This window comes from Pan troglodytes, chromosome 1 (genome assembly GCF_028858775.2).
Source record: "Pan troglodytes isolate AG18354 chromosome 1, NHGRI_mPanTro3-v2.0_pri, whole genome shotgun sequence".
Classification (NCBI taxonomy): domain Eukaryota; kingdom Metazoa; phylum Chordata; class Mammalia; order Primates; family Hominidae; genus Pan; species Pan troglodytes.
In genome coordinates this window covers 167,804,392-167,828,670 of record NC_072398.2, presented here as the reverse complement: position 1 = coordinate 167,828,670, position 24,279 = coordinate 167,804,392, and the positions used below count along the sequence as shown (strand labels likewise).

The window sequence follows — 24,279 nt, the reverse complement described above, 5'->3', positions numbered from 1 at the left end:
AGGCTGGTCTCAAACTCCAGGGCTCAAGCGATCCTCCTGCCTTGGCCTCCCAAAGTGCTGGGATTACATGCGTGAGCCACCGCGCCTGGCAACAATAACTATTTTAAAGCCACTCTACTGAAAAGCACACATTCTTTATAGGCCACACACTCTGATGGGAGCTCAAGCTGTATCAGCTGAGAACTGTTAGAGGTCAAAGAGATAATATGAAAAACATGTAGAAACATCAAGATAAATAATAATAGTAATAAAGCATCCCTGGCATTTTAGTAAGGTGACTATGTCTGTTATGTTAGGAACTTTCATTAGGAGAAAGAGAATGTTAAATGGAATGATGAAGGAGAGGAACGGCTAAATGAATACTTTGAATCAGTATTTATTGAAGAAGACAATGGGGAAATTCTTGTTCCAAGGACACATTTTATGGCAAAGCAGAGAACGGCCTTGACAGAGATTCTTCAGTCTCTCAGGAGAAAGGTATGGAGCAACTTGAGGGACTCTGTGCAGTAAATCACCAGGACCAGATGGTATTCATCCATGGGTTCTGAATGAGATAAAGTGGGAAATCACAAGTTCAGTGACAAGGATATATAAGAGATGCTTAAAAACAGCCAATATCCCTGAAGATTGCAAAGTCATTAATATGGTATCAAATATGTGTGTGGAATGCGTGTGTGCACACATGATCCTTGAGTATTCTGGAGCCTTTGGAGGGGCTGGGGTGGGGAGCAGGGCTGATTTTCTTCCTTTTTTAAAAAAAAACAAAAACAAGAAAGACTCCTTAATGAAACAAAGGACAGAGGCATTTTAGGTAGCAGAAAGAGCATCAAAAGATATGAGGCCAAATTTAAGAGCTGTTTAATAACATTGAGCAGTTATTTTCCAGGCACTCAGGGAAACACTAGGATATAAAGACGAATAAACATGCCCTCTGTCTAATGCGAAAGTTTATAAGCTAATGACTGGTTATTTTCATGGTCCTGCTACTGGCTTTGATGGTAATTGGCAACGTAGCACCTCTGGCACCACCAGTGGATGTAGGAAATATCTGGTAATTTTTTCTCACTAACAAAATCATAAAGAAAGTTTCAGTTTGTTTGGCAAAATGTGGGGACTTGGAAAGCAGAGATAGACTTTCACCTCTATCCCATAGGAGCCAATCTCTGGATCCTAAGAGTTATCCATTTGGTAATAACGCTAATAACAGAGTAGCTAACGTTTATTGAGTGCTTACTAAGTACCAGGCTCTTGCTCGATTCTTTGCCTGTATCTCTCATTTCATTCTCTAAACAGTTAATAAATAGAAGACCTAGAATTTGAACTGTAGTAGTACAATTCCAAAGTTCATGCCTTTAAACATGACTCTATACTACCTCTCTCTATGTGTGTTTTATTCATAAAATGGAATTAAAAGTTTCACAAAACAATTCTTACCCTTATTGCAGACGATTCTCTTCTGTTTTATTAAAAGAATGATGCTCTCAAACCCCCAAATTGATTTCATGGCCCACCAACAGATCACAATCCACAGAGTGTCTAGAGAAATAAGAGTAAGTAACCACATCCTCCTTGACACAGAGGAACGCAAAGCTAAATGAAAGCCCTGGTATTTAAATCTCAATGCATTAGTAAAGGTAATCAGACCACTTTTAAATTGTCTTGGATCATTTCGAGGTGCTTTTAACATGGGGGCAGCTGCTATGTTCCTTCCACTCTCCTTGTTTTAGAAGAAACTTAGAAAAGTGTTCATTTCTTCACATTGAATTGTTGGGAAAGAACCCCAAGAGTTAAAAAGCTATTTCTTACTTTGACCTGAAATCTGACCACCTGAAACTTCTACCCACTAATTCTGGTTCTACCAATTGGGACACACAGAATATTCTAATAATTTTTCTACCTAATATCCTTGAAATATTTGGAATGCATTAGTGTTCCTCTTGGCTGTTTTCCCCTTCAGCATAAACATTTCTAGATCTATTAACCACGGATGAGTAAAAACTCAAAAGCCAATCCAAACTGGCCTAAGCAAAAAGGGGCTTCATCAGCTTATATAGTAGAAAAAGCCAAGGATTGTCCTAGCTGCTGGCACAGCTTGATCTGGGGCCAAATTAATGACACCAGGAAAGACCAATCTCTCTTAGCATTATTGCCCACCATGTTTGTCCTGATCTCCCTTGGAATATGGCTGAAGCCTATTTCCATGAATAAAGTCCAGCAGGAAAGTTAATTTCTTTCCCAGAAGTTTCAGCAAAAAATTCTCTTCCATCTCTGTGGCTCTGAAGAGGCCATGTGCTCAGTCTTCCAGCTCTTACTGTGGTCAAAGGCACTGGATGCTTTGATTAGCCAAGCTTTAGTCACATGCCTAGCTCTGGGTTGAGAGGGCAGAGAGGCAGTCTCTAAGAGGGAGATTGCAGGGGAGGAGTCTGGGATAAAGAGAGGCTGGTTAAGGAAAAGGCAATAGATGTCCATTAGAAACTGTTGCTTACATTTCTGTCGTAAACTACATCATCAAAGCAGCCTACCAAACATCAAAATAAAACACACTGGTTAGCCTTCAAAGTTCCCACAGGTTGTGGGGAGACAGATTGGGGCTGGGCAATAATGCCACAGGTATGCCCACCCATACACTGAAATGATGCCCCAGTAGAATAGTAACTCCTTATTCCTCACCTGCCATCTCCTCTATGTAGCCTTTCCTGTTTCACGCCCTTCATAGAGCTCCTATTGGCACTTCTACTATATTGCAATTATTTGTGTTGCAGGCTATGTTCTTCCTGACTGTGAGTTCCTTGAAGATGGGGATTATTTTATGAATCTCTATATTCCTCACACCTAGAAAATGCCAGACAAAGAGGCATATAATGATTGCTATGTGAATGAATTGCCCTGAGACCGTCAAAGAGGATACTCCATAGCAGTTCTTTGAGCGTGGGATCAACCTGCATCTTTCTCAAGCTGCATAGATTTCAGTATCCACACCCATAAAATCAACAGAAAAAAACTGCTTTCAGATTCCCTGGCATCCTGGGGCATGGGTGGGTAACACAGCAAAGCTGAGCAGGAGAAATAGGAGGAAGACAGGGACTATCAGACAGATGGGATTGAAATTGTAGACCATGATTACAAATTAGAAAGCTGAGCCCAAAATGTCACAAATGTTAGAATTAGCAGTCCATAGGAACTGGGTTTAGGACTGACTGTCTTTACTCTGCTCCTTTTTGAACTATCAGAGGTGCTGGGAAAGGGAAGAAGGGTAGGGATGAATCTGGAGAAAACGAGCCTTGGCTATGGCCAACATGAGATCTGATTTCCTACCCTCAGTTAAAGTGGGAAGAAAAGGCTCTACATATGTATACATGTGCCATGTTGGTATACATATGTAACAAACCTGCATGTTGTGCACATGTACCCTAAAACTTAAAGTATAATAATAATAATAATAAAGGCTCAACTATAGGTATTTACCAAGCACCCTGTATGGAAGGACACAAACACAGTTCCCCATCACTGGGTTCACGTGCTATTGGCAAGAGCTGCAAGAAGGACAAAAAACCAAACACCGCATGTTCTCACTCATAGGCGGGAATTGAACAATGAGAACACATGGACACAGGAAGGGAAACATCACACACCGGGGCCTGTTGTGGGGTGGGGGGAGGGGGAGGGATAGCATTAGGAGATATACCTAAAGCTAAATGACGAGTTACTGGGTGCAGCACACAAACATGGCACATGTATACATATGTAACTAACCTGCACATTGTGCACATGTACCCTAAAACTTAAAGTATAATAAAATAAAAGAATTACTTACCTTGTCTCACATATTAAGACTGAGGCAATACTTAATGCCTCTACAAAATGGCTTAAGCTCCTCAGATAAAACAAGGTATAGAAATGAGGAAACATTTAAAACTGATAAAACTCTTCTGTTCAAAGCATGAAGTAGGCTGAAAAAAATGAAAAAAACTGTTATGTTGATTAATCCTTCAATGCACAATGTTATGCCAACAGGATGCAGATGATGCAGATGACATGAATGTTTTTCCTTCGCCTCAAACAGGGAGTCAAGTCGGAGAAGCAAGCATGAAAACAGAAACTAACCTTAAGCCAAAGCACAGGCCCTTAGCAATATTACTATATGCCCACCAGTCACCTGCCTGTGGAAATGAAATCATAACCATTCCCCTTTGCCCCGCTTCCTCTGTCACCCATCACAGACAGTGAGTACTGTCACAGGGGTATGAAATAGCAAATAATGATGCTGATACTTTTCTTACTGCCTCTTAAAGACAACCACTATTCATGGAACAACAGTTTGTAAGCTCAAAGTAATGATGGACAAATTGATTAAGAGATGCTTAATCTAAGGATTAGCATTCAGCCAAATGCTGCTTAACATAGCCAACAAGGATTCAAAAGCGGAAACAGCTGTGTTGTTCAGGAATTTGTTTGTAATAAAAGAGTAATTTTTTGCCAGTAAAATTCGGCATTAGTAAATCCTTTAGCATCATCTCTTTCTTGTTGGAATTCCCAAGCTGGAAACTTCCTGGGATCAATATTCTAAAGACATGGTTCCTGGGTCTGAGAGGGAGGCAACAGCACTATAGACATCAGAGAATTCTGGGCTCCATCCCTTCCTAACAAAGAAGCTGTCTGAATTCTCTTAGCCTTGGACATTCTATCCACAAAATAGGGCTGATAAGCAATAGCTTACAGGGGTTGTTGTGAACAATAAATAAGCAATCATACATAAAGTTTCCAGCACTCTACGTAGGAGCTAAGAGGTTTTCAATCAATGTTTGTTCCTTGCCCTCCTTCCCTCATCTTCTAGGACTTCCAATATACTGCTTTAAACCTACATTTTTGGCAAGAAGAGCAAAACTCCGTCTCAAAAAAAAAAGCTACGTTTGTTAGCCACTAAACTGTTTAAGGTAAGTAAATGAAGCATTTGCTTTTTTTCAGAAACGGAATTTTTTTTCTTTCGTTGTGTTTCACATCATATAAGCACCTTTACCAAAAAGCCTAAGAATGATGATGAGAAAAACAAAAAGCAGTGTGAGTATTTGTGTGGGTTCTTCCTGTAAATTAAAGTCGTTCTTTTAGTAAGTTGAGGAGGGGACAAGAAGGACGATGGAGGAGACAAAAATTAAAAAATTTAGGGATATCTATTATGTGATAGGCACTTAGTAGGCATGTTATATAACATTATCTTTTTGTTGTTGTTTTTGTTGAGACGGAGTCTCGCTCTGTCACCCAGGCTGGAGTGCAGTGGTGTGATCTCAGCACACTGGAACCTCCGCCTCCCAGGTTCAAGCGATTCTCCCACCTCAGCCTCCCGAATAGCTGGGATTACAGACACCCGCCACCACACCCAACTAATTTTTGTATTTTTAGTAAAGATGGAGTTTCACCATGTTGGCCAGGCTGATCTCAAACTCCTGACCTCAGGTGATCAGTGCTGGGATTACCAGTATAAGCCACCGTGCCCGGCCAACCTTACCTGTTTAATAAATATGACGGTATCTTGACCCCTCTGTGACATCAAACCTCAGCTCTGCTCCTTGATAGTTGTGTGACTTTGGGCAAGTTACTTGACCTCTCTGTACCTTAGTCTCAACATTTGAAAATAAGGAAAGTAATAGTGCATACCTCATAAGATTGTTAAAATTAGATGAGTTAAAACACATGAAACTCTTAGGACAGATCCTGGCACATAGTAAATATTGAATAAACATTAGTTGTTAATAATCATAATTACAGTGACAATAATATTTTAAAGCCCTTAACCTCAATGGTGGCACATAGTAGATGCTCAAAAAATACTACCTGTTATTACTTAGATAATAAAAGTAAAAGATGATTTCTTTTACAAAAAAGCATTCTCTTTCATTAAGTTTATTCTCTATAGGAGCTGTCTCTATACCAAGCAGAAATATATGAACATCCACTCTTATTTTATTTTATAGACAATCAAATCAGAAGATAAATTTCTTGTCTCTTTATACAAAATCTCTTTTGAAGCCCATAGCGAGTTGGATAAATATTTTGATTATCAGGCCATTAGGCAGAATTTCCAAGGATAGCAGTTCCTTAAGGCTCTCTCTTCCCTTATGCCCACTTACCCCCCCAAAATACCCACTCAGTGTCTAAGGGCCTCCAGGGAAGCATCTTCTCCATTTCTCACAGCCCCATCCTCTCTGTCCCTTTCCTACCTCCCCAGCTCTTTACCTGTCACTCAGTGCACACTAAAATTCAGCAAAAGCAAACAACATGTGGAGCCCCACCCTCACCATGCCTTCTCTCAGGTTCACTAACGTTGCTTTGTCTCTCTGTACCTGAATTGATCTGTCCTAGACCACAGGAGGCATTCAGTACAAGTTTACTGACTGAAGGATACTGAACTGCAAAAGAATCTGCACACCAAAGAAACTACGCCATTCAGACCTGGGCTCACTGCAAATATTTACTCTTTAATCATTTCTGCTTGTGCCTTCAATTAGAGGAAAATAATGCATGTGTCTTAAACAATTTTCAATATATGAGTGCAGAAATAGTTCCAGATCACCATATAAACAGATACAAAAGCAGCAAATCTCATGACATTGATGTGGAAGGCATGGAATTGTCTAGATACTTAGAATAATATTGAACATGGAGTCTTGATTGAAAATGGACTTTTTCAAACTGTTTTATTTAATTAATTAATTTATTTATTTTTGAAATGGAGTCTTGCTCTGTTGCCCAGGCTAGAGTGCAGTGGCACAATCTTGGCTCACTGCGACCTCTGTCTCCTGGGTTCAAGTGATTCTCCTGCCACAGCCTCCTGAGTAGCTGGGATTACAGGCATGCACCACCATGCCTGGCTAAGTTTTGTATTTTTAGTAGAGCTGGGGTTTCGCCATATTGGCCAGGCTGGTCTCGAACTCCTGACCTCAGGTGATCTGCCCAGCTCAGCCTCCCAAAGTGCTGGGATTACAGGCATGAGCCAATGCGCCCAGCCTTTCAAACTATTTTACAAGTAACTCATCTACCAACCGAAGTGCCCACAATCCCAGGTGCTGTGACAAATGCAAAATATATGATAGATCTCTTTGTCCTCAAAGAACTTATGATACAGTAGTGGAAGGAAAAGATACATGGGAGGGCTCAGAATATTTTAATGCTAAACTGAAGGTACTGAGAAAGCATCTCTTTAATTCTGAGAAAATGATTAGTTGGAGCTAAAATGAAAAAAGAATATAATAAAAAGTTTGGGTTCTCAAAGTACAAAAATACTGTAAAAATTCACTTTAACCAGATTAATAACTTTCCCCCAAAATTTATAATTTTATACATTTTTCATGCAGGCTATCGAATACTTAAGCTGTGCTATACTATATCCTATATTCTTATGAATACTATTAAAAACATACATATTCACATGAGCTACAAAGCTGTAATTCAGCATTTCAACACCTATGACTTCCAAAAAATTCTAGAATTTTAGACCCGATTGTAATCATTTCCAAACTCAAACAGAGTTAAACTCTTCTATTTCCTTTTCCAGAAAGTTAAAAATACTTAATACATTAAAAACATGATGAATTTTTAGTTATTTGGGTTATCTACTTAGTCTGTGGATTATTCGGCTTTCTTCCCTTTTTTTTTTTTTTTTGTTTTTTTTCTTTGAGACAGGGTCTCACTCTGTTGCTCAGACTGCAGTGCAGTGGCATGAACTTGGCTCACCGCAACCTGCGCCTCCCGGGTTCAAGCGATTCTCCTGCCTCAGCCTCCCAAATAGCTGGGATTACAGGTGTACACCACGACACCCAGCTAACTTTTGTATTTTTAGTAGAGATGGAGTTTCACCATGTTGGCCAGGACGGTCTCAAACTCCTGACCTCAAATGATCCACCCATCTCGGCCTCCCAAAGTGCTGGGATTACAGGCGTGAGCCACTGCACCCGGCCCTTCTTTCCTCTTTATAGAGAGCTTGCCTCACTTCTGCCCTTTCTTTGTAAAGCACTTAGAAGAGTTCTTGGCAGGTAGTTAGTACTCAGTACCTATTACTACCATCACTACTGCTGCTATGACTATGAATATGACTACTACTACCACTGTGGCGTCTGCTACTTCTCTTACTATTTCTACTCTTATTACTACTATTACTATTACTGCTGCTGCTACTATTCTATCTTTGTTCACTAGCACTTCCTTCACCAGAGGATTGGCAACATAAATAAAAGAACATGAGGCTTACCCTAAACCTAAGGGTTCTTAACTTGGCATCCAAAGACCCTTGAATATGTGAACTTGAATGGGGAAAGTTTACTTCTTTAGTTTTACTATCTGCTAATGTAATCACTGTAACATGAACAGTATCTATGACTTTGTCACTCTTAGAAATCACAGATATTTTCATCTCACTTTATAATTAATTGTTACAGAAATAGCACTTATGTTCATCAATACTTCTCACCGCTAGATCTTGTTATTTAATGCATTAATAATGAAGGATATATATTACTATATCATATCTTTGAGATTTTTATCTTTTGATAGCCATATATAGAATATATAACTGGTTCCCTTCATAGTCTTATGTATTTCATTTTATTCATTTAAAAACATTATTTTGAGAAAGGTTCAGTGGACTTCACTAGATAGCCGAAGGGGTTCTAGCACAAAAAAGCTTTAGGAACCCCTGACCTAACCATTCACTCACAAAGCTTTGATTCATGCTATCCCTCTGCCCCAAATGTCCTACCCTCCTTTTCCTATTGATTCCCCCATCACAGCTTGTACAATTTTGCCTTCTTTGTGAAATATTTTTCTCCCTCTCTATCATTCCAAAGAAATTGTTGATTACACTTACTTCCTGAGTTTGTAGCTCTCTTTTACTACTTACATGATCTTGGACAAGTTTTTTAACTTTCTCAAACTCATTTTCCTCAATTGTTAAATGAAAATAGTAGTAGTAGATATAATACTTAGAGTGGTTGTGAGGATGAAGCAAGATTATACACATCAAATGATTACTAGGACGTCTAGAATAGCAAATCTCAAACTTTTTTAGTTTCAGAACCCTTTTATTCTCTTAAAAATTTGTAAGAACTCCAAAGAGCTTTTACGTGGGTTGTAGCTATAGATATTTACAATATTCACATTTTAATATTTCTTTACTAATTTATTTTAAAATAACAATAATAAATATTGCTATATGTTATACACATTATGTATTAACATAAATAACATTTTTATGAAAAAACTATATCTTTTTAAAAAAGCAAGAGGACTGACTTTGTTTTCCATATTTGTATGTCTCCTTAGTGTCTTGTCTGGCTTTAATATCTATTGCAGTATGTTGTTTTTATTTAAGAATCAGAAGAAAATTGAGCCTCACATAGACATGTAGTTGAAAAAGAGAGGAGTATTTTAATAGTCTTTTCAGATAACTGTGGATATTTTTCTTGAATACTCTATCAATCTGACAAGTAATATCTGGTTAGTTAGATAAGTTGAGATGTGGAATCTGAAACAATATCAATCAACTTTTCATATTCTGATGTATTAAAATACAGTGGCTATCTTGCACTTTGAGTGGGTCTTTCATTCACATACAATTTTACACCCTCATGCATTGGTCATTTCGAATAGTGTTGGTTCACTGGGTTATGCAGATCTGCAAAACATTGACATGTTTCATTATGCAACATGGAAAAAAATCGCATTCATTAATAGCATCGCGTCTCATCAGAAAAGTCTTTAGATTTGGGGAAGCTGACAATTTCACAGTGATGCATAAAAGTCCTCCAGAATTCTAATTTTCATATGAAAGTTCAAATTTTATCATTGGTAACAAATATTGTCAGTCATTTTTCCTCAAAGTGACAGGCTCCCTTCATTCATTTTTGAGAAAACATCAGCCAAAAATACCCATGTCTAAATAAATGTAGTTTGCCTGTCAGTTTTTCTTTTCAAGTGAAAATGTGTTCCATGAAAAAAAGTGGCTACTCACTCATGCAAGTGTTTTTCCTCAAGACAAGCCTCATGCTTTGGTGTGTATCAGAGTGCTTTATGCATATTTCCATGGTGTCATATAGAAGATTCAATGAGTGTGGACTCAAGGATCTATATTTATTAAAATTAATAATTTTTACTGCTTCATCAAAGCATTCTTAAGTGAAACTGGCTTTTTCCCCCTGTGTGTGCACAGCAGTGATAAATACAACAATGCATTAGTGGCAGATTCTGCTGCCATGCTTCAATTCATGTTAAGGCAACAACAGTTTTGCTCACCATTGCTTTTACACTATTGGAGCAAATGCTAACACAGTAAAAATGCAAATAGTGTCTTAGTATTATTGTGAAAATTGTTTTGACATTGTGGACTTACCGAAAAAGTCTTGGGGAACCCAGGGGACACATGAACTTCAATTTGAGAACGGCTTGTCTACAGCGTAGTATGTGCTTAATCAATGATGGACTGATCGCATATAAAACAGGGGTCCCATGAGATTTTAATGGAGCTGAAAAATTCCTATCGCCTAGTGACATGGTAGCTGTGATCTGTCATCATGTCATAACACAATATGTTACATTTTCTTTCTACGTTAAGATATGTTTAAATACACAAACACCTACCACTGTGTTACAACTGCATACAGTATTCAGTACAGTAGCATGCTATACAGGTTTGTAGCCTAGGAGCAATAGACTATACCATGTAGCCTAGGTGCGTAGTCGGCTACACCATCTAGATTTGTGTAAGTACACACTATGATGTTCACACAACAAAATTGCCTAACATATTCCCGTTGTTATGCAACATGTGACTGCAACTAGCTATGAGGACTATGCTTTCCTAATAAAAATAGGAATTATAATACCCAAGATGATCTACATATAAATAGGTAATAGGAAATGGAGACCATCCCCCCATCAAATCATTTTTGCTCTTTTTTTCATTTTACCTCGCTTTATAGTTAGATGTATACATAGTATCCAAACATTACGGCCCAGGAGTCAGGCCTAAGTCAGAATCCCATTACTATCACACTTACCTAAGCCAGTATTCCAATACCAGCACAGTGCTTTCTACAGAGCAAGTGCTTAATAAATACTTGTTAAATAAATGAATGAATGAACAACTAAGCAAATTCAAATCAGTCCATTCTGGGCTGATCAGCAACTCTGGTGAAAGGACAGAGACTGAAGTGGAAGATGGTTAGTTTACTTATTTGTGTTCGTTTGCTTTTAAGGTAGGCAGTTTACCTGTCGTACTCTTGTTTAGAAAATTAAATTTGTTTAATAACCAAACAACATTACTTTTTCAGGGAAATAACATTGACTTTTCTTCTTAGTAAGAAGCTAACATATGATTATGGTAGAAAGTGCAGACAAAAAAAAAAAGGAAGAAAATAAATTACTGGTCATTCCAGCATCTGGAGATAATCTTTTTATTGGCAGGGCGTGGTGGCTCACGTCTGTAATCCCAGCACTTTGGGAGGCCGAGGTGGGTGGATTACTTGATCCCAGGAGTTCCAAACCAGCCTGGATGACATGGGGAAACACCATCTCTACAAATGTGTGCCTGTAGCCCCAGCTACTCGGGAGGCTGAAGCAGGAGAATTACTTGAACCTGGGAGGCAGAGGTTGCAGAGAGCCAAGATCGCACCACTGTACTCCAGCCTGGGCGACAAAGTGAGACTCTGTTTCAAAAAGAAAAAAGAGAGATAATATTTATTGAAATTTTATTATCTTTTTTCTAGGCATATAGGTGAATTTTTTTTTTACCTCCTGTTTGTTGCCTCCTGTTTTCATCTCATATCATATAATGAATGTCCTTCTAAATTATTATATGTCTTTCTCTAACATATTTCTTTTCTTTTTTATCTTTCTTTTTTTTTTTTTTTTGAGACAGAATCTTGCTCTGTCGCCCAGTCTGGAGTCCAGTGGTAGGATCTCAGTTCACTGCAACCTCTGCCTCCTGGGTTCAAGCAATTCTTCGGCCCCAGCCTCCCGAGTAGCTGGGGCTACAGGTGCATGCCACCACGCTCAGCTAATTTTTTGTATTTTGGTAGAGACGGGGTTTCACCATGTTGCCCAGGCTGGTCTCAAACTCCTAAGCTCAGGCGATCCGCCCACTTTGGCCTCCCAAAGTGCTAGGATTACAGCCACGAGCCACCATGCCCAGCCTCTAACATATTTCTTAATATGTACATATTCTATATTATTTGAATGTACACAGAAATAAAGTGAGTTTTTAAATAAATATTATTTTTTATCCACATTATTCCTGTCCCATCTCATCATCAGCCAGAAAAACTATGAATCAGAAATAATATAGAAGGAAACAGAAAGTAAATTCAAAGGATCTACCAAAGCACTTTTACCTTTCCTTCACTGTCATAAGCACCATGGCAATGAGTAACACGCATGGCAGAAACAGTCCTGAAAACAAGAAAGACACAGAAACTTAGAATGTGGCCGGGAGTGGTGGCTCACGCCTGTAATCCCAGCACTTTGGGATGCTGAGGCGGGGGGATCATCTGAGGTCAGGAGTTTGAGACTAGCCTGGCCAAGATGGCAAAACCCCATCTCCACTAGAAATACAAAAACTAGCCAGGGATGGTGGCAGGCACATGTAATCCCAGCTACTTGGGAGGCTGAGGCAAGAGAATCCCTTGAGCCCGGGAGGCAGAGGTTGCATTAAGCCGAGATGGCACCACTGCACTCCAGCCTGGACGACAGAGCGAGACTCTGTCTCAAAATAAATAAATAAATAAACCTAGAATGCCCACAAATAAGATATTTTAAGATGTATCTAGAAAGAAATAAACCTGGATCATGTGGCCAGGGAGAAAAAATTTCCCTCTTGGGAAGCTGCACAGGAAAAGTGCTCGAGGATGGGATGTATGTAAACAGTTCAGATGGTCCATTGAAAGTTAACTCAGAAGCTGCAGGAAATGAATGGGCAGAGACATAAAGCCAAAAATAAGTAAGGCTTGAAGAATAAAGAACTCTGCTACTGCCTAGCTAAAAGGGAATTTTAGTTGGAGGTTAAGGGCACTTTATTCTAAATTCCCTGCTTCAGTTCTTCGAAAGTCATGTCTCTATTTTGAACTTTCTTCTTAACTTCAAAGATAGTATAGTCTGTTGAATATAAAGGAAACATCCAATTGAGAAGAACACTACCAAAGAGAGAGAAGAAGTCAACAGGCAACAGAGCAAGATTACAAATAAGAGGGAGATGAAGTGGAACTGGATGGTCCCGAAGATGTAGTCTCTCACTCTCCCCTGCCTCTCAGAATATCTCCTATAACCTAATATATGTACTAAATCAGGAGTCTGGGAACAGCAAGTAATTTCTGAATTTTAGTAAGATTGGAAAGGTCATTTTTACTCAACATGGTTCAGTGGCTTAACTAAGATTCAGAGAGTTCCAAGTTCTAGTCTCAGCTCTTTCAATAACGTATTGAAAAAAACCTAAGCCCCTCAGACCAGCATTCCACATCCTTAATTTACACCTAATTTAAACTCCTCAACTTCGTTATTCCTTCAATGTCATTCATCCAGTGAAATATGTCCACTCCATCCAAGCCAATCTCACTTCAAATCTTTGAATATATCTTGCTAAAAAAGCCTGCCTCCAAGTACTTACTTATGTAATTCCTTCTTTCTCCCATTTGTTACTTCAATCAGATCAAAATGCACCTGCCACCCCTGCAATGTTCCTTAAATAATCCCCCTCTGTTTTGATCATCCAGTTATTCCACTCGTTTTAAAGAACATTGGAAGTGTGTGGACAAAAAAATAATTAGAAAAGTTTATTCAAACTATCATTGGCATATTGCTCTCAAACTGTTTAATTTGGGCTTTTTTTATTCCTTGATTGGATTGTAAATTTCCTGAGGAGAGGCACTATGGCATCTAATTTTTTTTTTCAAGACAATGGAAAATAGAAAAAAGAAAAAAGGAAGAAAGGGAAAAGAAAGAAAAAAGGAAAATGGAGAAGGGACAAGAAAAGAAAGTAGAGAAACAAAAGATAAATCTGGGAAGTTCTATTTTCTAACATATAAAATGAAAATAATGACATGGAGCTGCTTTGTGAAAGTCATATTGACATAAGTAGATCTAATTCTAATGACCAGTCAATTTAAGATTGAAATCAAACTCCCCCAACCCCCGCAGCCTGCTTACTTTTTCTTTTATACACTTATCACCTTTTAACACAGTATATAATTCATTTACTTATTATTTATATTTTATTATTATCTCTGTACCCCTACCAACTTGAAGCAAGCTCTATGGTGGCAGGGATCTTCATCTGTTTTCCTCACTGGTGTTTCCCTCCAACCCCTGGTAAACTCTCACTGAATGAAGAAAGCTCTCTGAAAACGTCATATATAAGCTCTGGAATTTTCACAAATGCCCACAGCAGAGTCACAATGATCAATGGAAAAATACTCCCTCATTAATGCCACATACCAGCATTATCAACCACCTAAAAGATGAATGATTTAGACCCCAACTAGATTAAACACCATGAAAAGCATATGTTACAGAGAATCAAGCAGAACTCTACAGAGAATGTGGTAAGTGTGGACTTCAACACAGGCTCCCTAAGGGGGTAGGTGTCAACCAAATGAAATGGTGATAAGGGTAACCGGAGTCCAGTCTGACTTAGGAACCTTAAATGCTCCCTCCTCACTCTTAGTGAAAGCCACAAAGTGCCTATAAAAGGGCCTGGCTGTCTCCAGAAATCTCTCCAGGCAAGTCTCATATTTCCCCTCCAGAATCTCATTCCAGCTGGTTGACTTGATATAGGCTCTCTGCTTCCAGCTTAGTTGTCATCCCCTGCCCTGTCTCTTTGGATGAAGCCCTGGATTCAGTAGGCCTATTTGATTCTAAACTAATTGATTATAGTTTCCCCTGGCTCAACTCCAGTCCCTTGTTTGTTGAGGGGAGACGTTTATAAAACCTTTAAAAGAGATTTCAGGAAGAAAGAATATGAAAAACACAGCCTTGCCTCCACCTCAATAATTGTTTTCAGGGTAGCCAGAACAGTCAAGTCAGCAGGTAGGGATTCAAATACTGGTTCTACCACCTCCTATTTGATTGATCTATGAAAAATGCATGACTTTCTCACACTAGGTTTCCTAATCTTCAAAACAGGGGATGGCATTCAGGACACACCACCCCAAATATGGCACCTTGGTATTTGAGAAAACAGCAGAAGCAGGAGGGTCGCTCTCCTCTTCTCCCACCTTTCTCCCATGAAACAGGCCATGAAAGAATTATGTGACTTTCCTTTAAAGTAAGACACAAGGGCCAGGCACAGTGGCTCACACGTGTAATCCCAGCACTTTGGGAGGCCAAGGCGGGCAGATCACTTGAGGTCAGGAGTTCTCGACCAGCCTAGCCAACATGATGAAACCCCGCCTCTACTAAAAACACAAAAATTAGCAGGGCGTGGTGGCGTGCATCTGTAACCCCAGCTACTTAGGAGGCTGAGGCAGGAGAATAGCTTGAACCTGGGAGGCAGAGGTTGCAGTGAGCCAAGATAGTGCCACTGCACTCCAGCCTGGGTGACAGAGCAAGACTCCATTTCAAAAAAAAAAAAAAAAAAGTAGGACACAAGGACCTCACTCCAAAGGTATCCTCGCTATACCCAGAGGAAAGGAATGCTCTTATCGCTGAAGATATGGAGACACAGAGAAGAATCTGAACAAATGAGCCTTGCTAAGTTCCCCCAGTTTATTACAATTATATCATAGTCTTTGTCCTCCAATCATACTGCATGGGTGTCCATAAAAATACAGTTTTCCCAGTTTCTTTGGGTCTTCATTTCTGAAAGCAGCCATGTCACATAAAACTTATACAGGCATGCCTCGGAGATAGTGTGGGTTTGGTTCCAGATCCCTGCAACAAAGCAAGTGTCACAATAGAGAGTCACAAGATTTTTTGGTTTCCCAGTGCGTATAAAAGTTATGTTTACACTATACTGTAATCTATTAAGTATGCTATAACATTATGTCTAAAAAAATGTACAACATACCTTCATTTGAAAATACTTTATTGCTAAAAAATACTAATGATCATATAAGCCTTCAGCAAGTCATCGTCTTTCTACTGTGGAGGGTCTTGTCTTGATGTTGATGGCTGCTAACTGATCAGGGTAGTGGTTGCTGAAGGCTGAGGTGGTTGTGGCAATTTCTTAAAATAAGACAACAGTGAAGTTCGCCTCATGATTCAACTCTTCTTTCAGGAAAGATTTCTCTGTAGCATGTGATACTGTTGATAGCATTTTACCTGCAGTAGAACTTCTTTTAAAATTGGAGTTAATCCTCTCAAGACCTGTTGCTGCTCTATCAACTAAGTTTATGGAATATTCTAAATCCTTTGTTGCCCTTTCAACAATTTTCACAGCGTCTTCACAAGAAATAGACTCCATTCCATCTCAGAAACCACTTTCTGTGCTCATCCATAAGAAGCAACTCCTAGTTCATTCAAGTTTTATCATGAGATTGCAGCAATTCAGTCAGACTTTCAGGCTCCACTTCTAATTCTACTTCTCTTGCTATTTCTACATCTTCAGTTCCTTCCCCCACCAAAGTCTTGAACCCCTCTAAGTCATCCATGAGGGTTAGAATCAACTTCTTCCAAACTCTTATTAATGTTGATATTTTGACCTCCTTTCATGAATCACAAATGTTCTCATGGCATCTAGAATGGTGAATTATTTCCTGAACGTTTTCAGTTTACTTTGCCCAGATCCATCAAATGATTCACTATCCATGGTAGCTATAACCTTATGAAATGTGTTTCTGAAATCACAAGACTTGAAGTTTGGAAATCACTACATGATTGATAGGCTGCAGAATGGATGTTGTGTTAGCAGTCATGAACACATTTATCTCCTAGTACATCTCCATCCAAGCTCTTGGGTGACCAGGTGCATTGTCAATGAGCAGTAATCTTTTGAAAGGAATCTTTGTTTCTGAGCAGTAGGTCTCAACAGGGGGCTTAAAATATTCAGTAAACCATGCCATAAACTGATGTGCTGTTATCCAGGCTTTATTGTTCCATTTCTAAGAGCACAGTCAGAGTAGATTTAGCATAATTCTTAAGGGCCTTAGGATCTTTGGAATGGTAAATGAGCATTGGCTTCAACTTAAGGTCACCAGCTACATTAGCCCCTGACAAGAGAGTCAGCCTGTCCTTTGAAACTCTGAAGCCAGGTATTGATTTTTCTCTATGAAAGTCCTAGATGACATCTTCTAATAGAAGGCTGTTTCATCTACGTTGAAAATCTTTTGTTTAGTGTAGCCACCTTCATTGATTATCTTAGCTAGATCTCCTGGATAACTTGCTGCCGCTTCTACATCATCATTTGCTGCTTCATCTTGCATTTTTATATTATGGATATGGCTTCTTTCCTTAAGCCTCATTAACCAACCTCCACTAACTTCCAACTTTTCTTCTGTAGCTTCTTCACCTCTCTCAGCCTTCATAGAATGGAAAAGAATCAGGGCTTTGCTTTGGATTAGTCTTTGGCTCAAGGGAAGGTTGTGGCTGGTTTGATCTTCTATCCAAACCACTCAATCTTTCTGCATATCAACAATAAGTCTGCTTTGGCTGTTTTGCTTTCTTACCATTCTTGTGTTCACTGGAATAGCACTTTTAATTTCTTTGAAGAACTTTTCCTTTAAATTCACAACTTGGCTAACTGTTTGGTTCAAAAGACCTAGATTTTGGCCTGTTTTGGCTTTTGACATGCCTTTGTCACTAAGCTTAATCATTTCTAACTTTTGACTTAACTTGACTTATCTTGAATGCTTAGAAGCCGTTGTAGGGTTATTAATTGGCCTAATTTCAATATTGTTGTGTGTCAGGAAATAAGGAGACCCAAGGAGACAGAGAGATGGGAGAATAGCTAGTTAGTGGAGCAGTCAGAACACACACAATATTTCTTGAATAACTTCACTGTCTTATATGGGTGCTGTTCATGGAGACCAAAATAATTATGATAGTAACATCAAAGACTACTGATCACAGATCACTATAACAGATATAATCATGATGAAAATGTTTGAAATACTGTGAGAATTACCAAAATGTGATATAGAGACATGAAGTGAACACATGCTATTGGAAAAAAAAAATAAGGTTGCCACAAACTAATTTTTTTAAAACGCAGTATCTGTGAAGTGCAATATAATAAAGTATGCCTGTATTAAATAAGTCTGTATGTTTGCTTTTTTTTCTTGTTAATCTGTCTTTTGCTATAGGGGTCTCCACCATGAACCTAGCAATGGGTAAGGAAAGAAATCTTTTCTCCACTACAAAGGCAAACTTTCTTCTCCGTGTTAGTATGCACACAGGCTCTTTTCTCTCATCTCTAGAGCTAGACTAATTTAACTTGAACTTAAAAATGTTGACTCTGTGTCCTACATAACAGATAGTCTCAAAAAGCTTACAATATTCATAAAATATGTTTATAAGTCCCAAATAAAATGTTTTGGCAAGGTGCAGTGGTTCATGCCTGTAATCCCAGGATTTTAGGAGGCCAAGGTGAGAGGATCATTTGAGATCAGGAGTTCAAGACAGCCTGGGTGACATAGCAAGACTCCAAGAAGAAAGAAAGAAAGAAAGAGAGAGAGAGAGAGAAAAGAAAGAAAGAAAGAAAGAGAGAGAAAAAAAGAAAGAAAGAAAGAAAGGAAGGAAGGAAGGGAGGGAGGAAGGAAGGAAGGAAGGAGAAAGAGAGAGAGAGAAAGAAAGAAAGAAAAAGAAAGAAAGAAAGAAAGAAAGAATTTCCATTACACCTGGAAACACCTGGGCATTGCAGTCAGGTCTGAATTAGTCAGCACAGCTACTTTCTAAGATGATCTTTGTTAAGATACTTTTCCTCATCTATAAAACAAGTATATAATTAATATTCACAAACTTGCCACAAGGATCAAAACCGATAACATACATGGAGTGCTTGGCACAGCTTGGTATATTTTGGGGGCTTAAGGACTAATCACTATTATTATTAATATTAATACTAGGGCACGGCACGATGGCTCACACTTGTAATCCCAGTGCTTTTGGGAGGCTGAGGCGGGCGGATCACCTGAGGTCGGGATTCAAGACCAGCCTCACCAACATGGAGAAACCCCATCTCTACTAAAAATACAAAATTAGCCAGGCGTGGTGGCGCATGCCTGTAATCCCAGCTACTCAGGAGGCTGAGGCAGGAGAATCTCTTGAACCCGGGAGGCGGAGTTGTGGTGAGCCAAGATCACGCCATTGTGCTCCACCCTGGGCAACAAGAGCGAAACTCTGTCTCAAAACAAAACAAACAAACAAACATATATATATATATATATATATGTATATACTAGATATGGCCTAATAGATTTTCTAATGAGACTAGCGCTGGGATAGAAGAGATCTGGATACTTTCCTTGAAAGCTAGGTCTGAGTCTTCCTTTCCCTGAGAATACAGTACATGGTAGGTGCTCAATTTTTATAGAGTAAGTCAATGAATGAATGAACAACATAATAGAAAGAACACTACAAAGGAATTCAAGAGTCCTAGCTACTTGACTTACTTCAACCACTAATTAAATAACTGAGGACCTGTGGATTTTAGATGCCCACTGTGGTCCCTTTTGTCTTTCACACTGCTTGATTCTGATGTGATTTGAAAAGGTCCAAAATAAACATGAGAAAAGAAAATAAAACTCTTATTCTGTCCCTGAAAATTGTTCCTATGGACAGAATTTTGTCCCCTCGATATCCATATATTGAAGCCCCAACCTCCAATGTGGCTATATTGGGAAATTGGGCCCTGATGGAAATTATTAAGGTTAAATTCATAAGGATATGTCTCTGATCCAATAAAATTAGTTACTTACAATTGCAAAAATATGGAACCAGCCCAAATGCCCATCAATCGAGTGGATAAAGAAAATGTGAGATATATCTATCTATATCTATATCTATATCTATAAACACACACACACAATGGAATATTACTCAGTCATAAAAAGAAACAAAATAATGGCATTTGCAGCAACATGTATGGAATTGGAGACTATCATTCTAAGTGAAGTAACTCAGGAATAGGAAACCAAACATCATACACTCTTACACATAAGTGGGAGCTAAGCTATGAGGATGCAAAGGCATAAGAATGATACAATGGAGTTTGGGGACTTAGGGGAAAAGGTGGGAGGGCTGAGGGATAAAAGACTGCACACTGGGTACAGTGTACTCCGTTAGGTACACATTGGGTACAGTGTACACAACCTCTTTAAAAAAAAAAAAAAAGAAGGAGAAGAAGAGACACTAGCACCTATAACCTCAGCTACGCAGGAGCATGAGGCAGGAAGGATCCCTTGAGCCCAGGAGTTCAAGGCTGCAGTGAGCTATGATCATGCCACTTCATTCCAGCTTGGGAGACAAAGCAAGACCCCATCTCTAAGAAAAAAAAAAGAGAGAGAGAGACCAAAGAGCTTACTCTCTCTCCACTATGCGAGGACACAATAAAGAGGTGGCCAACTGCAAGCCAGGAAACGAGCCCCTAGCCAGACACCAAATCTGCTGGTACCTTGATCTTGGATTTCCCAGACTCCACAACTGTGAGAAAATAAATTTCTGTTGTTTAAGCTGCCCAGTCTGTGATGTTTTGTTATGGTGGCCCAAGCTAAGACACCTGTTATATACCATATCCATTAGAAATATCCAACTCTATATTTGGAGTTCTCTAAGAATATCATTTTTAATCTCCACATTGCCCCGCATTCGAAACCCCTGTAAGTTTTATATCCAGCTGTTCCTTAAATGAAATTACTGCATCACAACAACAGATAGGAAATTCTAATAAACTACTCATTGAGTTGAATTTACAAACACTTAGGTACTACACTTCAGAACATTAATCATCATTTTTTGTAAAGCTGACATTCTTTACTCTTTTGTTTACTTGACATTTATCGAACAAATTCATGTTTGTTAAAGAAGTTTAAAGAAGTATTCGATGCAAAGTCCCTAAGATACTAAAGTAAATTTAACCATCAATTTATCCTAACAAACTGAATTCTGTCATAGCTAAAAGAATGGGAAATTCCCGGCCGGTAGCGGTGGTTCACGCCTGTATTCCCAGCACTTTGGGAGGCCAAGGCGGGCGGATCACGAGGTCAGGAGATCAAGACCATCCTGGCTAACATGATGAAACCCCGTCTCTACTAAAAATACAACAACAACAACAACAACAAAAATAGCCGGGTGTGGTGGCAGGCGCCTGTAGTCCCAGCTACTCAGGAGGCTGAGGCAGGAGAATGATGTGAACCCAGGAGGCGGAGCTTGCAGTGAGCCGAGATCACACCACTGCAGTCCAGCCTGGGCGAAAGAGCGAGACTCCGTCTCAGAAAAAAAAAAAAAAAAAGAATGGGAAATTCCTTTCATTTACCTAAGGAAAAATGAGGCTTTTGACAAATTCTAAGACCAGCTAGAGTAGGGCATGGTTTCCTGGTGAAGATGAAATTTCTGAATAAACAGGTCCCACCTGGGAGATATTTATAGCTTCCAAACCTATGCTGCTCCATATGGTAGCTACCAGCCAAATGTGACTGTGGAGCACTAGAAATATTGCTAGGAAAAATTGAGATGTTCTGTAAGTGATATATCTCATTAATAATCTTTATATTTATTGTATGTTAAAATAATAACATTTTGGATATATTGGGATAAATACAACATATTATTAAAATTAATTTTACCCTTTTTTAAACTTTTTAATGTGGCTACTAGAAAATTTAAAATTATATATGTGGATGGCATTACATTTCTATTGAATAGTACTGTTCTAATTAATTCCTTGTCATATCTGAAAGTCTGTAGTTAGTTGAAGTGAAGTATAAGGCAAGGACTAAATACAACCAACAAATATATTTTATTTGGCCCACACAATTAAAACAATTTGTAATTGATTGGCAGCATTTAAACATTGACAGATTTCACATCAAAATGCAGGCTCTCACCTTCCTTTGAAAAGTCAGATCAAGAAACACTGGACCTGCATTTCTGAATGGCAACAGAAGGAGCAATGGCTGAAACTGATTAGTAGCTGTCCTCTTTGAGCAAGACATGAGCTTTGCAGTTCACCCTGGCCTATTTCCCCTTTTCTGTCAGGTTCTTGTGGAATTTTGATGTTTGGCTATAGAGAAAGGGGCTTTAAACATGAGTGGAGTGAAGGGGAAGTGCATTTTTCAGCCGTGTACGGATCTCTGATTGAATTCCAGTTCAACCATGCAAATGGCCCTGTGACTTTGGGGTACAGGGTACTCGATTGATTTCCTCATCAGTAAAATGGGAATGATAATAGCTACATTGTAGAAACTACTAACAATTAAATAAGGTAAAATATATTTGGGAGTTGCCTCACAGTAGTTGTTTAATGAATTATTATTTCTCTCCTTTGGCTGACTCAATATTTTTAGGGGAACTGGGGGTGTTGATGCAGTCAGATATAGCAAGATGCTAAGTGGTTTTTACAATGCCCAGTATTAACAAAAGTGTAGATGCTATTTCCCTAGAGTGCAAGGCAAAGATCTTGGGAGAAAGGAGATCTTTCAACATTTTTCTTAGGAGCCACACATAATTAAAACGCTCTTATTAACTGAAGATGATTTTTTATTTCTCAATTAGAAATGAAGACTTTGGATGTTTGACATCTATGCAGGTTTATCAAGTCACACCGAACCCCAATAAGGGCAGGTTTGGGGTGCCATGGTTCAGCTTTGTTTCACATCCCCAGTAGCACACATAAATTGCACAAGCCAAACTTTTCATACCTATAGATACTATGATTTACTGTGACCAAAAGACAAGGAGAAAAAAACGGAATGAAAAGGATGCAAAAGATTAGAGAGCCAGGCATCTGATAAGGGTTTAATATCTAAAATATATAAGAAACTCAAACAACTCAATAGTAAGAAAACAGATAATCCAATTTTAAAATGGGCCAAGGATCTGGACAGACATTTCTGTAAAAAAGACATGCAATGGCCAAGAGGTATATTAAAAAATGCTCCACATCACTAATCATCAGAGAAATGCAAAATAAAACCACAATGAGATATCACCGCACACCTGTTACAGCAGCAATTATCAAAAAGGCAAAAGACAAGGGTTGGAGAGGATGTGGAAAAGAAGGAATCCTTGCACATTGCTGGTGGAAATAGGAACTAGTACAGCCATTATGAAAAACAATATGGAGGTTGCTCCAAAAATTTAAAAAAGAACTATCATGATTTAGAAATCCCACTACTGGGTATACATCCAAAGAATATGAAATCAGTATGTCAAAGAGATAACTGCACTCTCATGTTCATTGAGGCATTATTCACAATAGCTAAGAGGTAAAATCGACCTACATACATACATACTAAGTATGTATATATACATACTGGATGCTTCTTTGGCCTTGTATGTATATGTATATGTCATATATGTATACATATACATATAGGTAGAATCAACCTAAGCGTCCAGTATGTATATACACATATATACACATATGTGTATATACCCATATATGTATACACATATGTGTATATACCCATATATGTATACATATATGGGTACCCATATATATGTACATATATGGGTTCCCATATATACCCATATACCCATATGTACCCATATATAGGTATACATATATGGGTATATACACATATAGAGAGAGAGAGAGGGAGAGGAAGAGGAAGAGAGAGAGTGAGAGAGAAGCATATTGGAATGGAATACAATAGTATATACACACACAATGGAATACTATCCACCCTTTAAAAAGAAGAAAACTCCTGTCATTTGGAATAAGTGGATGAACCTGGAGGACATTATGGTAAGTGAAATAAACTAAGCATGGAAAGATGAACACTGCATGATCTCATTTATAAGTGGAGTTGAATTCATAAAAATAGAGAGTAAAATGGTGGTTAGAGGGGCTCAGGGCATGAAGGACTGGGGAGATGTGGGCAAAGGATACAAAGGATACAAAATTTCAATTAGATGGGAGAAATAAAGAGATCTATTGTGCAACATGGTGACTATAGTTAATAACAATGTATTATATTCTTGAGAATTGCTAAAATAATAGACTTTTGTAATGTTCTCATTACAAAAAGGATAAATGTGAAGTAATGCACATTAATTAGTTCAACTTAGACATTTCACATATAGTATACATATTTCAAAACAACATGTATACAATAAATATACACAATTTTTGCCAATTAAAAATTA

General features: G+C 38.5%; 1 protein-coding gene across 1 annotated transcript in view; it reads right to left on the bottom strand.

The window, feature by feature from the left end:
- Window positions 1–366: 366 nt before the first annotated feature.
- Window positions 367–24,279, bottom strand: part of LOC129138325 (uncharacterized) — a 155,903-nt gene continuing 131,990 nt past the window's right edge. The window contains exons 12-16 of the mRNA XM_063808751.1: window positions 3,815–3,950; window positions 2,909–3,053; window positions 2,155–2,423; window positions 1,435–1,536; window positions 367–544 (exon numbers count right to left, since the gene is read on the bottom strand). The gene's annotated coding sequence lies outside the window, so the exon portion shown is untranslated. The remainder of the gene's footprint in view (window positions 545–1,434; window positions 1,537–2,154; window positions 2,424–2,908; window positions 3,054–3,814; window positions 3,951–24,279) is intronic.